Below are 17,303 nucleotides of genomic sequence, written 5' to 3'. Positions count from 1 at the left end.
CAGCTGCAGCAGCCCTGCAACACGCACTCTGACTGCCACACAATGAAATCAAGCTAATTAACAATAGTGTAGTGATAGTGAAGGGGTTAATCACTGAACAGCTTTAGGTTTATCACTGTGCAGAGCACTTGCTAGGCCAGCAGCACTGGAGCATGTCTCTCAGTGTGCATTCAGCAAGCTAAGACAATATGTCTCATCATGGCAGCCCTCCTTATTATACAAGGGGGCCTGGCCAGGGTTCCTTTCTGTGATTGGGTGCCAGGGCTTAGGCTGGGAGCCCTCTGATTGGCTCAATGACGTCCTGGACCTCATCTACTCACTCAATAGTCGGATTTATGCGGATATCCGCATTGCCAACCAACTATCTGCGGATTGCTATCCGGATTTCTACAGAAATCCGGTATCTGAATCCGAATCGGATAGCTGAAAAAAGGTCGGATATCTGGGTTACCCGGAATCTGGGTGAGCAGCACTACCCATCAGTAATCTGAGGAGGGTAGGGGAAGTGTATGGGGGGTCTCCTAGCAGCCTGGAGCCTCTGACTCGTTTTTTATTTATTGAATGGATGCATTCTGATGAATTCTTTTATCACACGTGGTGAATGCGTGTCACGGCTGTCTGCTGACCTCGCGCACTGCGGTCCCCTAGTGTTTATTGTTTGATGAATCTGCTCTTTATGCCTTGACTTCAGATGCCGATTCTTTCATACCACGCGCCTTTCTCTGTCATTTACGGCATAGAAGCTGCTCTCGCCGGCCTTTGTTATGAACAAATAGATGCCACACGGCATTTGGCTTACCGTTCACGGTTATTATGTGTAGGCCTCAAACCTACCAGCTGTCCGGCCTTCACCAGGATGTTGTATGCTGCCTATCCAGCTGTGTGATGGACTGCTCAGGGTCAAGTACATGGGCTGCCTTGCTTAGCAGATCTCATTCATGCAGAGGGTGTCTTGTAATATGACCACACTGGGCCACGTGGACCGATTGTAATGTCCATTGTCCCTTCTGGCCCCCCCGGTTCTTGCCTTTCCCCCTCTCATGTCTCTTCCCTCCATCTGCGATACGGACTTCATTTCATTATTCATATTTTCTCCTTTCCACAATAAATAAAACGCACAACAACAACAGAGACTTTGGGCTGGTTTGAATCTGTTTTTTTCCGGCAGCTGGCGAAAGCGACACTTTAACGATCAACCGTTGTTTCTAACGACAGTACCTGCGTTTTCCATTGTTTGTGTAATTGCCGCTGTAGATCCGGTCGTCTTGTTCTGAACGCTACCTGGATCGGCCTTGGTTGGCGGTTTCACGTCCCCTTGTGGGGGTCAATATAAGACGCGACGACCAAATGAAGGAGAAAAGCATCTGGCATCAGCTAAACAAGCTGCGACCACTGCTGACTCGTGACGCTTACACGTGTTTACTGCGCTGATATTGTTTCACGTTCAGTGGCCCACACATGACCTTTGCGGCCCCCCATGTCCTACACAGAGATGCAGGAGGTGTTTAATCTTTTTGATTTCTCTCCCTGGGAATAGCGCCCCCTCTTGGATCTCCCCAGCTACCTCTAGTGACAGTTATGCATAGCGGGGCAGGGAGGAGCTTGGTGTTATGGTTACGCGGTTTGGCGCACTCTGCAGTCTTCTGCCTGACTTGCTCTCCCAGGGGCTAAGTGTTAGAAATGGGGGGGGGGGGACCAAAACTTAGCAGGAGTGCTCCATGATTGGTAGTTGGGCAGCACGACGACATAGTCATAATGCTTCGCTCTCTCGCCTTGCAGCGCTGGGTCCCCGGTTCAAAACTCAACCAGTGCACTATCTGCACAGAGTTTGTATGGTCTCCCTGTGTGGGTTTCCTCCAGGCACTCCAGTTTTCTCCCACATTACAAAAACATACAGATAAGTTAAAAGAACCACTATCATAAAAACAATTAGGCAGGTAAAATCAGACAGAACCGACAGGCTTTGGGCCAGTCCATTTCCTCATGGGGGATTCTCAGGGCTTTCTTTGTTTTCAACAGTATTTCCTGAAAAGCAGTTGCAAAGTCTAACTGACAAAATAGTGTGCAAGTGAGTAGGGAGACTGGCTGGTATCTTACGATTTTGGCAGTTAAACTGCTGTTCAGGAAATGCTGTTGAAAACAAAGAAAACCCTGAGAATCCCCCATGAGAAGATGGACTAATCCAAAACCTGATGGTTCTGTCAGACTTTAACTGCCTACATTAATTGGCTTCCCCCTTAAATTAGTCCTAATGCTGTCCAGTGACTGCTGACAACATAGTGCTGGCCCTAGTGCTGTCCAGTGGTTGCTGACAACATAGTGCTGGCCCTAGTGCTGTCCAGTGGTTGCTGACCACATAGTGCTGGCCCTAGTGCTGTCCAGTGGTTGCTGAGCACATGGGGCTCGATTCACCAAGCGGTGCAAAGTGTTAGCACCGTGGTGAAAAGGCCCTTATCACGCCTAAACTCAGTTTAGGCATGATAAGTTTAGGAGTGATAAGTTTAGGTGTGATAAGTTTAGGCATGATAAGTTTAGGTGTGATAAGTTTAGGTGTGATAAGTTTAGGCATGCTAAGTTTAGGTGTGATAAGTTTAGGCATGCTAAGTTTAAGCGCCAACTGCGTTAGCACCGCAGTGCACAGCTGATCAAAAGTTTTACGCTAGCAAAGACTGGTGCACTTTGTATAAAGTGTAATGGCGCTGCTTTGCGTGCGGGACTTTGCAAGCGATCTAAACTTATCTAAACTTAGCATGCCTAAACTTATCACACCTAAACTTATCACACCTAAACTTATCACACCTAAACTGGCTTTTCACCAGCATGGTGCAATGGTTATCATGCCTAAAGTCTTTTAGGCATGCTAACTGGGTTAGCACCGCTTTGTGAATCGAGCCCATAGAGAAGTTATCCAGGATCTGATGAGGACATGCTGCAGGTGAGTGAGGTTCCCCCTGTAGATATCGTCCTCTGTAGAGCAGCAGCAGCAGCAGCAGCCTGGCTGTGAGAATTTCTCATGGATTAGAATGCATCCCTCCCTGGCTTAAGGCTAACATGATAATTCCTATTCTTCTTACAAGCTTAATAACACAAAAACACCGTGAGATAAGAGCCTATGGAGCAGAAATTAACGTGTCAATCATGCAGGTTTCCCGCTTCAATTCTCTGCTGTTAAACATCTATAAAAACAAGACAGCAATTACCACCGTGCGGCTTTACTGCATCTAAACACTGATCGGAAGCTGTTATCAGAGCCACTGGATATTTATTATTTATGTGCTCCATGGAAGGGGAAACTTAGAAAATCAGGCACTAACTATTTTTAAAGGACACCTGAAGTGTGACGGATATGGAGGCTGCCATATTCCTTTCCTTTCCACCACTACAGTATATCTACGTCCTCTGTGACTTCATCTAAGCCATGAGTCAGTAGATATACGTCTTGTAGCTGAAGCACAGCTGTATACGATTGGGCTTGCTCCTGTATTCATCTTCAGCACTATCCGCTGCAACACTAATTGGTGAAAGGGAATATATGTTCCCTGAGCCAATAAGATTGATTTTTTACAATTAAAAATACTTTTATTTTCTCAGTTCATAGTGAAAAATACAGATTCAGATTCAAATTTCCTCACCATGGGCTCGATTCACAAAGCGGTGCTAACCCAGTTAGAGACTTTAGGGGCCTGATTCACAAAGCGGTGCTAACAGTTAGCACCCTGGTGAAAAGCCCTTTATCATGCCTAAACTCAGTTTAGGCATGATAAGTTTAGGGGCCTGATTTACAAAGCGGTGCTAACAGTTAGCACCCTGGTGAAAAGCCCTTTATCATGCCTAAACTCAGTTTAGGCATGATAAGTTTAGGGGCCTGATTCACAAAGCGGTGCTAACAGTTAGCATGCTGGTGAAAAGCCCTTTATCATGCCTAAACTCAGTTTAGGCATGATAAGTTTAGGTGTGATAAGTTTAGGTGTGATAAGTTTAGGCATGATAAGTTTAGGTGTGATAAGTTTAGGTGTGATAAGTTTAAGTGCCAACTGCGTTAGCACCGCAGTGCACAGCTGATCAAAAGTTTAACGCTGGCAAAGACTGGTGCACTTCGTATAAAGTTTTATGGCGCTGCTTTGCGTGCGGGACTTTGCAAGCGATCTAAACTTATCTAAACTTAGCATGCCTAAACTTATCACACCTAAACTTATCACACCTAAACTTATCACGCCTAAACTGGCTTTTCACCAGCATGGTGCAATGGTTATCATGCCTAAAGTCTTTTAGGCATGCTAACTGGGTTAGCACCGCTTTGTGAATCGAGCCCTAGGGGCTCGATTCACAAAGCGGTGCTAACAGTTAGCACCCTGGTGAAAAGCCCTTTATCATGCCTAAACTCAGTTTAGGCATGATAAGTTTAGGTGTGATAAGTTTAGGTGTGATAAGTTTAGGCATGATAAGTTTAGGTGTGATAAGTTTAGGCATGATAAGTTTAAGCGCCAACTGCGTTAGCACCGCAGTGCACAGCTGATCAAAAGTTTTACGCTAGCAAAGACTGGTGCACTTTGTATAAAGTTTAATGGCGCTGCTTTGCGTGCGGGACTTTGCAAGCGATCTAAACTTATCTAAACTTATCATGCCTAAACTTATCACACCTAAACTTATCACACCTAAACTTATCACGCCTAAACTGGCTTTTCACCAGCATGGTGCAATGGTTATCATGCCTAAAGTCTTTTAGGCATGCTAACTGGGTTAGCACCGCTTTGTGAATCGAGCCCTAGGGGCTTGATTCACAAAGCGGTGCTAACAGTTAGCACGCTGGTGAAAAGCCCTTTATCATGCCTAAACTCAGTTTAGGCATGATAAGTTTAGGTGTGATAAGTTTAGGTGTGATAAGTTTAGGCATGATAAGTTTAGGTGTGATAAGTTTAGGCATGCTAAGTTTAAGCGCCAACTGCGTTAGCACCGCAGTGCACAGCTGATCAAAAGTTTTACGCTAGCAAAGACTGGTGCACTTTGTATAAAGTTTAATGGCGCTGCTTTGCGTGCGGGACTTTGCAAGCGATCTAAACTTATCTAAACTTAGCATGCCTAAACTTATCACACCTAAACTTATCACACCTAAACTTATCACGCCTAAACTGGCTTTTCACCAGCATGGTGCAATGGTTATCATGCCTAAAGTCTTTTAGGCATGCTAACTGGGTTAGCACCGCTTTGTGAATCGAGCCCTAGGTGTGATAAGTTTAGGCATGATAAGTTTAGGGGCTCGATTCACCAAGCGGTGCTAACCCAGTTATCACGCCTAAAGGACTTTAGGCGTGATGACCTCTTCACCACTGAGTTAGCACCGTTTTTGGCTGCACTTCGCGCGAAATTATCGCGCGCAAAGTTTTGCGCGCGCACCCGCACAGGCGCGCGCGCAAAGTCCCATAGGGTTTAATGGGCGCATCGCGCGAAGTGAGGGGCGCTTCGCGCGCACGCACGCGGGAGCGCGCGCAAAACTTTACGCGCGGAAACTTCGCGCGAAGCCCTTCTTATCATGCCTAAAGTGACTTTAGGCGTGAAGAGGGCCTTTTCACCACGGTGCTAACACTTTGCACCGCTTGGTAAATCGAGCCCTAGGTGTGATAAGTTTAGGCATGATAAGTTTAGGTGTGATAAGTTTAGGCATGATAAGTTTAGGTGTGATAAGTTTAGGCATGATAAGTTTAGGTGTGATAAGTTTAGGCATGCTAAGTTTAGATAAGTTTAGATCACTTGCAAAGTCCCGCACGCAAAGCAGCGCCATTAAACTTTATACAAAGTGCACCAGTCTTTGCTAGCGTAAAACTTTTGATCAGCTGTGCACTGCGGTGCTAACGCAGTTGGCGCTTAAACTTATCATGCCTAAACTTATCACACCTAAACTTATCATGCCTAAACTTATCACACCTAAACTTATCACACCTAAACTTATCATGCCTAAACTGAGTTTAGGCATGATAAAGGGCTTTTCACCAGCGTGCTAACTGTTAGCACCGCTTTGTGAATCAGGCCCGATAAGTTTAAGCACCAACTGCGTTAGCACTGCAGTGCACAGCTGATCAAAAGTTTTACGCTAGCAAAGTCTGATGCACTTCGTATAAAGTTTAATGGCGCTGCTTTGCGTGCGGGACTTTCCAAGCGATCTAAACTTATCTGAACTTATCATGCCTAAACTTATTACACCTAGGGCTTGATTCACAAAGCGGTGATAACCCAGTTATCACGCCTAAAAGACTTTAGGCGTGATGACCTTTTCACCACTGAGTTATCACCGCTTTTTCCTGCTCTTCGCGCGAAGTTACTGCGCGCGCAACGTCCCATAGGGTTTAATGGGAGCTTCGCGCGAAGCGTCGGGTGCTGCGCGCGCACTTACGCGCGTAAGCGCGGTAACTTCGCGCGAGTTTCTTCTTATCACGCCTAGGCCTCGATTCACCAAGCGGTGATAACTCAGTTATCACGCCTAAAGGACTTTAGGCGTGATGACCTTTTCACCACTGAGTTATCACCGCTTTTTCCTGCTCTTCGCGCGAAGTTACCGCGCGAACGCGCGTTCGCGCGTGAGAGCGCGCGCAAAGTCCCATAGGGTTTAATGGGAGCTTCGCGCGAAGCGTCGGGTGCTGCGTGCGCACTTACGCGCGTACGCGCGAACGCACGTACGCGCGGTAACTTCGCGCGAAGCCCTTCTTATCATGCCTAAACTGAGTTTAGGGGCCTGATTCACAAAGCGGTGCTAACAGTTAGCATGCTGGTAAAAAGCCCTTTATCATGCCTAAACTCAGTTTAGGCATGATAAGTTTAGGTGTGATAAGTTTAGGTGTGATAAGTTTAGGCATGATAAGTTTAAGCACCAACTGCGTTGGCACCGCAGTGCACAGCTGATCAAAAGTTTTGCGCTAGCAAAGTCTGGTGCACTTTGCATAGAGTTTAATGGCGCTGCTTTGCATGCGGGACTTTGCACGCTATCTACACTTATCTAAACTTAGCATGCCTAAACTTATCACACCTAAACTTATCACACCTTGGGCCTGATTCACAAAGCGGTGCTAACAGTTAGCACGCTGGTGAAAAGCCCTTTATCACGCCTAAACTCAGTTTAGGCATGATAAGTTTAGGTGTGATAAGTTTAGGTGTGATAAGTTTAGGCGTGATAAGTTTAGGTGTGATAAGTTTAGGCATGATAAGTTTAAGCACCAACTGGGTTGGCACCGCAGTGCACAGCTGATCAAAAGTTTTGCGCTAGCAAAGTCTGGTGCATTTCGCATACAGTTTAATGGTGCTGCTTTGCGTGCGGGACTTTGTGCGCGATCTAAACATATCTAAACTTAGCATGCCTAAACTTAGCATGCCTAAACTTATCATGCCTTAACTTATCACGCCTAAACTGGCTTTTCACCAGTGTGGTGCAATGGTTATCATGCCTAAAGTCTCTAACTGGGTTAGCACCGCTTTGTGAATCGAGCCCCTTGGGCTTGATTCACAAAGCGGTGCAAAGTGTTTGCACGCCAGTGAAAAGCCCCTTATCACACCTGGGCCTCGATTCACCAAGCGGTGATAACTCAGTTATCACGCCTAAAGTACTTTAGGCGTGATAACCTCTTCACCACTGAGTTATCACCGCTTTTGCCTGCTCTTCGCGCGAAGTTATCGCGCGTACGCGCGTGCGCGCGTACGCGCGTAAGAGCGCGCGCAAAGTCCCATAGGGTTTAATGGGCGCATCGCGCGAAGCGCAGGGCGCTTCGCGCGCACGCGCGCGGGTGCGCGCGCAAAACTTTGCGCGCGGAAACTTCGCGTGAAGCCCTTCTTATCATGCCTAAAGTGACTTTAGGCGTGATAAGGGGCTTTTCACCGCGGTGCAAACACTTTGCACCGCTTTGTGAATCGAGCCCCTGGGGCCTGATTTACAAAGCGGTGCTAACAGTTAGCACGCTGGTGAAAAGCCCTTTATCATGCCTAAACTCAGTTTAGGCATGATAAGTTTAGGTGTGATAAGTTTAGGGGCTCGATTTACCAAGCGGTGCAAAGTGTTAGCACCGTGGTGAAAAGGCCCTCTTCACGCCTAAAGTCACTTTAGGCATGATAAGAAGGGCTTCGCGCGAAGTTTCCGCGCGTAAAGTTTTGCGCGCGCTCCCGCGTGCGTGCGCGCGAAGCGCCCCTCACTTCGCGCGATGCGCCCATTAAACCCTATGGGACTTTGCGCGCGCGCCTGTGCGGGTGCGCGCGCAAAACTTTGCGCGCGATAACTTCGCGCGAAGTGCAGCCAAAAACGGTGCTAACTCAGTGGTGAAGAGGTCATCACGCCTAAAGTCCTTTAGGCGTGATAACTGGGTTAGCACCGCTTGGTGAATCGAGCCCTAGGTGTGATAAGTTTAGGCGTGATAAGTTTAGGTGTGATAAGTTTAGGTGTGATAAGTTTAGGCATGCTAAGTTTAGATAAGTTTAGATCGCTTGCAAAGTCCCGCACGCAAAGCAGCGCCATTAAACTTTATACAAAGTGCACCAGTCTTTGCTAGCGTAAAACTTTTGATCAGCTGTGCACTGCGGTGCTAACGCAGTTGGCGCTTAAACTTAGCATGCCTAAACTTATCACACCTAAACTTATCATGCCTAAACTTATCACACCTAAACTTATCACACCTAAACTTATCATGCCTAAACTGAGTTTAGGCATGATAAAGGGCTTTTCACCAGGGTGCTAACTGTTAGCACCGCTTTGTGAATCAGGCCCCTAAACTTATCACGCCTAAACTTATCACACCTGGGGCCTGATTCACAAACCGGTGCTAACAGTTAGCACGCTGGTGAAAAGCCCTTTATCATGCCTAAACTCAGTTTAGGCATGATAAGTTTAGGTGTGATAAGTTTAGGGGCTCGATTCACAAAGCGGTGCTAACCCAGTTAGCATGCCTAAAAGACTTTAGGCATGATAACCATTGCACCATGCTGGTGAAAAGCCAGTTTAGGCGTGATAAGTTTAGGTGTGATAAGTTTAGGTGTGATAAGTTTAGGCATGATAAGTTTAGATAAGTTTAGATCGCTTGCAAAGTCCCGCACGCAAAGCAGCGCCATTAAACTTTATACAAAGTGCACCAGTCTTTGCTAGCGTAAAACTTTTGGGGCTCGATTCACAAAGCGGTGCTAACAGTTAGCACCGTGGTGAAAAGCCCTTTATCATGCCTAAACTCAGTTTAGGCATGATAAGTTTAGGTGTGATAAGTTTAGGTGTGATAAGTTTAGGCATGATAAGTTTAGGTGTGATAAGTTTAGGCATGCTAAGTTTAAGCGCCAACTGCGTTAGCACCGCAGTGCACAGCTGATCAAAAGTTTTAATCTAGCAAAGACTGGTGCACTTTGTATAAAGTTTAATGGCGCTGCTTTGCGTGCGGGACTTTGCAAGCGATCTAAACGTATCTAAACTTAGCATGCCTAAACTTATCACACCTAAACTTATCACACCTAAACTTATCACGCCTCAACTGGCTTTTCACCAGCATGGTGCAATGGTTATCATGCCTAAAGTCTTTTAGGCATGCTAACTGGGTTAGCACCGCTTTGTGAATCGAGCCCCTGATCAGCTGTGCACTGCGGTGCTAACGCAGTTGGCGCTTAAACTTAGCATGCCTAAACTTATCACACCTAAACTTATCATGCCTAAACTTATCACACCTAAACTTATCACACCTAAACTTATCATGCCTAAACTGAGTTTAGGCATGATAAAGGGCTTTTCACCAGGGTGCTAACTGTTAGCACCGCTTTGTGAATCAGGCCCGATAAGTTTAAGCACCAACTGCGTTAGCACCGCAGTGCACAGCTGATCAAAAGTTTTACGCTACCAAAGACTGGTGCACTTCGTATAAAGTTTAATGGCGCTGCTTTGCGTGCGGGACTTTTCAAGCGATCCAAACTTATCTAAACTTAGCATGCCTAAACTTATCACACCTAAACTGGCTTTTCACCAGCGTGGTGCAATGGTTATCATGCCTAAAGTCTCTAACTGGGTTAGCACCGCTTTGTGAATCGAGCCCATCATGCCTAAACGTATCACACCTAGGGCCTGATTCACAAAGCGGTGCTAACAGTTAGCACGCTGGTGAGAAGCCCTTTATCATGCCTAAACTCAGTTTAGGCATGATAAGTTTAGGTGTGATAAGTTTAGGTGTGATAAGTTTAGGCATGATAAGTTTAGGTGTGATAAGTTTAGGCATGATAAGTTTAGGTGTGATAAGTTTAGGTGTGATAAGTTTAAGCGCCAACTGCGTTAGCACCGCAGTGCACAGCTGATCAAAAGTTTTACGCTAGCAAAGACTGGTGCACTTCGTATAAAGTTTAATGGCGCTGCTTTGCGTGCGGGACTTTGCAAGCGATCTAAACTTATCTAAACTTAGCATGCCTAAACTTATCACACCTACACTTATCACGCCTAAACTTATCACACCTAAACTGGCTTTTCACCAGCATGGTGCAATGGTTATCATGCCTAAAGTATTTTAGGCGTGCTAACTGGGTTAGCACCGCTTTGTGAATCGAGCCCCTAGGGCCTGATTCACAAAGCGGTGCTAACAGTTAGCACCCTGGTGAAAAGCCCTTTATCATGCCTAAACTCAGTTTAGGCATGATAAGTTTAGGTGTGATAAGTTTAGGCATGATAAGTTTAGGTGTGTTAAGTTTAGGCATGATAAGTTTAAGCGGCAACTGCGTTAGCACCGCAGTGCACAGCTGATCAAAAGTTTTACGCTAGCAAAGTCTGGTGCACTTCGTATAAAGTTTAATGGCGCTGCTTTGCGTGCGGGCCTTTGCAAGCGATCTAAACTTATCTAAACTTAGGATGCCTAAACTTATCACACCTAAACTTATCACGCCTAAACTTATCACACCTAGGGCTCGATTCACCAAGCGGTGCTAACCCAGTTATCACGCCTAAAGGACTTTAGGCGTGATGACCTCTTCACCACTGAGTTAGCACCGTTTTTGGCTGCACTTCGCGCGAAGTTATCGCGCGCAAAGTTTTGCGCGCGCACCCGCACAGGCGCGCGCGCAAAGTCCCATAGGGTTTAATGGGCGCATCGCGCGAAGTGAGGGGCGCTTCGCGCGCACGCACGCGGGAGCGCGCGCAAAACTTTACGCGCGGAAACTTCGCGCGAAGCCCTTCTTATCATGCCTAAAGTGACTTTAGGCGTGAAGAGGGCCTTTTCACCACGGTGCTAACACTTTGCACCGCTTGGTAAATCGAGCCCCTTGGGCCTGATTCACAAAGCAGTGCTAACAGTTAGCACGCTGGTGAAAAGCCCTTTATCATGCCTAAACTCAGTTTAGGCATGATAAGTTTAGGTGTGATAAGTTTAGGTGTGATAAGTTTAAGCACCAACTGCGTTAGCACCGCAGTGCACAGCTGATCAAAAGTTTTACGCTAGCAAAGACTGGTGCATTTCGTATAAAGTTTAATGGCGCTGCTTTGCGTGCGGGACTTTGCAAGCGATCTAAACTTATCTAAACTTAGCATGCCTAAACTTATCACACCTAAACTGGCTTTTCACCAGAGTGGTGCAATGGTTATCATGCCTAAAGTCTCTAACTGGGTTAGCACCGCTTTGTGAATCGAGCCCCTAAACTTATCATGCCTAAACTTATCACACCTAAACTTATCATGCCTAAACTTATCACACCTAAACTTATCACACCTGGGGCTCGATTCACCAAGCGGTGATAACCCAGTTATCACGCCTAAAAGACTTTAGGCGTGATGACCTTTTCACCACTGAGTTTTCACCGCTTTTTCCTGCTCTTCGCGCGAAGTTACCGCGCGAACGCGCGTTCGCGCGTTCGCGCGTGAGAGCGCGCGCAAAGTCCCATAGGGCTTAATGGGAGCTTCGCGCGAAGCGGGGACGCTGCGCGCGCACGCGCGCGGTTGCGCGCGCAAAACTTTGCGCGCGGCAACTTCGCGCGAGTTTCTTCTTATCATGCCTAAAGTGACTTTAGGCGTGATAAGGGCCTTTTCACCACGGTGCTAACACTTTGCACCGCTTTGTGAATCGAGCCCCTAGGGCTTGATTCACAAAGCGGTGCTAACAGTTAGCACGCTGGTGAAAAGCCCTTTATCATGCCTAAACTCAGTTTAGGCATGATAAGTTTAGGTGTGATAAGTTTAGGTGTGATAAGTTTAGGCATGATAAGTTTGGGTGTGATAAGTTTAGGCATGATAAGTTTAAGCACCAACTGCGTTAGCACCGTAGTGCACAGCTGATCAAAAGTTTTGCGCTAGCAAAGTTTGGTGCACTTCGCATAGAGTTTAATGGCGCTGCTTTGCGTGCGGGACTTTGTGCGCTATCTACACTTATCTAAACTTAGCATGCCTAAACTTATCACACCTAAACTTATCACACCTAAACTTATCACGCCTAAACTGGCTTTTCACCAGCATGGTGCAATGGTTATCATGCCTAAAGTCTTTTAGGCATGCTAACTGGGTTAGCACCGCTTTGTGAATCGAGCCCCTAAACTGGCTTTTCACCAGCATGGTGCAATGGTTATCACGCCTAAAGTCTCTAACTGGGTTATCACCGCTTTGTGAATCGAGCCCCTAAACTTATCATGCCTAAACTGAGTTTAGGCATGATAAAGGGCTTTTCACCAGGGTGCTAACTGTTAGCACCGCTTTGTGAATCAGGCCCTTTAGGCGTGATGACCTTTTCACCACTGAGTTATCACCGCTTTTTCCTGCTCTTCGCGCGAGTTTCTTCTTATCACGCCTAAAGTGAGTTTAGGCATGATAAGGGGCTTTTCACTGGCGTGCAAACACTTTGGGCTCGATTCACCAAGCGGTGCAAAGTGTTAGCACCGTGGTGAAAAGGCCCTTATCACGCCTAAACTCAGTTTAGGCATGATAAGAAGGGCTTCGCGCGAAGTTACCGCGCGAACGCGCGTTCGCGCGTACGCGCGCAGCACCCGACGCTTCGCGCGAAGCTCCCATTAAACCCTATGGGACTTTGCGCGCGCTCTCACGCGCGTACGCGCGAACGCGCGTTCGCGCGGTAACTTCGCGCGAAGAGCAGGAAAAATCGGTGATAACTCAGTGGTGAAAAGGTCATCACGCCTAAAGTCTTTTAGGCGTGATAACTGGGTTATCACCGCTTTGTGAATCGAGGCCTTTGCACCGCTTTGTGAATCAAGCCCCTAAACTTATCGGGCTCGATTTACCAAGCGGTGCAAAGTGTTAGCACCGTGGTGAAAAGGCCCTCTTCACGCCTAAAGTCACTTTAGGCATGATAAGAAGGGCTTCGCGCGAAGTTTCCGCGCGTAAAGTTTTGCGCGCGCTCCCGCGTGCGTGCGCGCGAAGCGCCCCTCACTTCGCGCGATGCGCCCATTAAACCCTATGGGACTTTGCGCGCGCGCCTGTGCGGGTGCGCGCGCAAAACTTTGCGCGCGATAACTTCGCGCGAAGTGCAGGCAAAAACGGTGCTAACTCAGTGGTGAAGAGGTCATCACGCCTAAAGTCCTTTAGGCGTGATAACTGGGTTAGCACCGCTTGGTGAATCGAGCCCATCATGCCTAAACTAAGTTTAGGCATGATAAAGGGCTTTTCACCAGCGTGCTAACTGTTAGCACCGCTTTGTGAATCGAGCCCACTGTGTCTAAAGTGGACCTGAACTCTTGCGCAGGACAGAAGGAAAACACAGAAAAATGCACTCTGTATGTATTTATTTTAGAGAGTTTATCCTGTCTAATTCCCCCTCGTCTGTGACAATTTTCACAAGTGTAACTTGATCTCTCAGCTGTGCCAGCTCTGGAATCTCAGAAGTCCTTGGCGCAGCAGCTAATTTTGCCTGCTTCCTTGAAAGCAGGAAGTAGACGCACTGCAGATTTATTGCAGGATTAGTATCAGCTGTAACAAAGAAATGTTTTTCTTTAAAGTCTATTATGCTGTTGCTTATCTTTTAGAGCTGAGTTCAGGTCCGCTTTAAAATGGACCTCTTTGCGTTAAGGATGAGCCTGAAGCATAGCTAATCAGCCTAGGCTGTGACATCACTGGGAGGGCGGGGCAACACACCAATATACAGCAATATACAGTATGGCTATAGGAAGTGTTTCTGATGCTAAAAAACAAGGAAAATGACTGTGGGCATCCTGAATAACTTGCTGCGTTCTGCTCTATGTCGTTACAGGGCCTGTTTAATCTCGTCGTCTGACTCGGATTCTTGGAAATCTCAGAAGTCTCAGCCAGTGTGTGTGAGTGCATCCAAACTGCGCCGCCGCACAAACTTGCTTGTAATTTACTGCGACTAATTACAGCTTTTCACTTCAAATCAGAATCCCTCGTGTTTGCGGCGGCCGCATTGTCTAATCAGAGTGCTTTTCTGAGCGGTTTCCAGGCCTGGAATTCCCCTGCCCATAATGATAATGTGCCTCAGCCGGGACCCTCCGATGCTGATGAGGATGGACAGCGCGGGCAGAAAACAAACAGAAGGGGATGCCGAGAGCCCAATATAGTGTAGTAAGTCGTGATACCAGCATAAGACGTCTGACTATACTCACACACCGGAGTTACCACAAAGGCAACCACAGTTATGGCAAGGTGCTTAGCTCAACTATTGACCCTTTATGTTACTGCTCCGTTTATTGCCTGATGAAGCAGGATCAAACCTGCGAAACGCGTTGCTTTGTGGAGTATTGTGAATAAAATTGTTATTTATTATAAAACCAATAATTTTTGGTGTCTTTTTAAAGTCCACCACAACCTCCTCATTTCAAACAGTTTCTAATCGTTTTTACACTACTTTGGCGCCTCTGTTATATATCTCTGTACACAGCTTGTACAGAAGTCTGGTCAGTATTCCTCTTCAGTAGAGTTGGGCCGAACGGTTCGCCGGCGAACGTGGTTCGCGCGAACTTAGGTGGTTCGCGTGCGGGTACCGCACGCGAACGTTTTGCGGAAGAAGTTCGGTTCGCCCCATAATGCACCTGAGGGTCAACTTTGACCCTCTACATCACAGTCAGCAGGCCCAGTGTAGCCAATTAGGCTACACTAGCCCCTGGAGCCCCACCCCCCCTTATATAAGGCAGGCAGCGGCGGCCATTACGGCCACTCGTGTGCCTGCATTAGTGAGAGTAGGGCGAGCTGCTGCAGTCTCTCATATAGGGAAAGATTAGTTAGGCTTAACTTCTTCCTGGCTGCATACCTGTTCTGTTCAGTGAGCCCTCAGCCCACTGCATACCTGTACTGTGATCCTGCCACTGCATACCTGTTCAGTGATCCTGCCACTGCATACCTGTTCTGTGAACCCACCCACCACTGCATACCTGTTCAGTGATCCTGCTGCCACTGCATACCTGTTCTGTGAACCCACCCACCACTGCATACCTGTTTAGTGATCCTGCCACTGCATACTTGTTCTGTGAACCCACCCACCACCACTGCATACCTGTTCAGTGATCCTGCCACTGCATACCTGTTCTGTGAACCCACCACTGCATACCTGTTCTGTGAACCCACCCACCACTGCATACCTGTTCAGTGATCCTGCTGCCACTGCATACCTGTTCTGTGAACCCACCACTGCATACCTGTTCAGTGAACCCGCCACTGCATACCTGTTCTGTTCAGTGGACCCGCCACTGTATACCTGTTTAGTGAACCCGCCACTGCATACCTGTTCTGTTCAGTGGAGTTTGGTGTGTCAGTGTGAAGCAGTACCTTAATTACACTACCTGATTGATGTATACACATGCAAGATGTTTTAAAGCACTTTAGGCCTGTCATTTAGCATTCAATGTGATTCCTGCCCTTAAAACGCTGCTTTTCGTCAAATCCAGATTTTTCCCGGGGACTTTTGGCGTGTATCCCACTCCGCCATGCCCCCCTCCAGGTGTTAGACCCCTTGAAACATCTTTTCCATCACTTTTGTGGCCAGCATAATTATTTTTTTTTTTCAAAGTTCGCATCCCCATTGAAGTCTAATGCGGTTCGCGAACTTTAACGCGAACCGAACCTTCCGCGGAAGTTCGCGAACCCGGTTCGCGAAACTAAAATCGGAGGTTCGGCCCAACTCTACTCTTCAGCAGAGGTACAGCCTGTAATGGGGAAATTAGTGCTGCGTATACTAGTGGCATCTGGACCCCCTCCATTTCTCTGCATGTGGTGGCATGAGCTGTGCAGATTGGCTGAAGGGGTCCAGCGCCAGGTATAGTCGTCAGTGCCAACTATACGATTTTCCTAACGCCCGCCAATTTTTTTGAGTGATCTTTCTTGCGATCTCACAACTGGGTTACAAGTGTGCAATCACTTGACGACCGTTACAACGGATTGGATTTGTAGGATCCCCATCGACTCCAAGCAAAGCGAAACGAGATCGCTTGACTTCCCATTCATGCCATTTGTGTGACGGCATGTGTACACGCTGGCCAGAAGATGAATCGTGGAACACTGGTTGTCAGGGGGGAACCCCCCTTGAGGAGATGGGATAGTCCTGTCAGTTCTGTCAGATTTCTACCAACTACTGTAAATGACAACAACATAGGAAAAAAGTAATTTATAGGCCATTTTACTCTGGGAGAAATATACGGTACTTTTAATTTATGTGTTTTTATGTATTTTCAATTTTACTATTTTTCACCCACTGCTCTGTGTTTATTATGCAGTCTAGAACATGACCCTGCATTGCAAGCATTCCAATATAATCATAAATGTGTCTGCTGTGATGAATCTTATTTCAGTGCAGTGTGACAGGAGGCTGAGAAGGGATATACACCTCTCCCCTCTGCAGTAGCTTCTGAAATGCAATCTATGCTGTGCTTACATGTGTTTACAAAGCAAGCTAGATCTGACAGTGCAGTTTCTAGGAGGAAAAAAAGGAATGGAAGCAATTACATCAGGATTGGCTTCATTCAGAGGCAGTAAAGATGAGAGATGCCTGGAACTGTTTTGTCTTTATTTACTAAAATTCACGGAAATCAAAACGTGGACAGTACAATACATATGTAAGTAGAAAACGTATTTCTCTACATATATACAGTATATGTTTTTTTTTTTTTTGCTGGGATAGTATAGCTGTCACTACTGCAGTATAAAACCCTGACATAATATTCAATAAAAACATGTTTCCCTACTTTTTATACGCCATACGGTTATCATATTTGCTTTTGTGCATAAGTATTATTATTCATTTAGAAATTGCAAGTTCCCAAAGTACACTTTTTTGCCCTGAGAGCTGCCTTTGCATTTTATTTATTTATTCAAGTTCTAACGAAAGCAGAAATGCTTTCTGATTGTCTGACTTTGTTCAGCAGAGTGTTTA

The 17,303-nt window shown here is 46.7% G+C and overlaps 1 long non-coding RNA gene across 3 annotated transcripts in view; it reads left to right on the top strand.

The window, feature by feature from the left end:
- LOC137538750 (uncharacterized) overlaps positions 1-14,716 on the top strand; it is a 60,999-nt gene extending 46,283 nt beyond the window's left edge. For all 3 annotated transcript variants that reach the window (XR_011024876.1, XR_011024878.1, XR_011024877.1), the window contains one exon: positions 14,175-14,716. This is a non-coding gene — a long non-coding RNA (uncharacterized lncRNA). The remainder of the gene's footprint in view (positions 1-14,174) is intronic.
- Positions 14,717-17,303: the final 2,587 nt, after the last annotated feature.

This window comes from Hyperolius riggenbachi, chromosome 11 (genome assembly GCF_040937935.1).
Source record: "Hyperolius riggenbachi isolate aHypRig1 chromosome 11, aHypRig1.pri, whole genome shotgun sequence".
NCBI classification, from domain to species: Eukaryota; Metazoa; Chordata; class Amphibia; order Anura; family Hyperoliidae; genus Hyperolius; species Hyperolius riggenbachi.
This window is presented reverse-complemented; position numbering and strand designations above follow the sequence as displayed.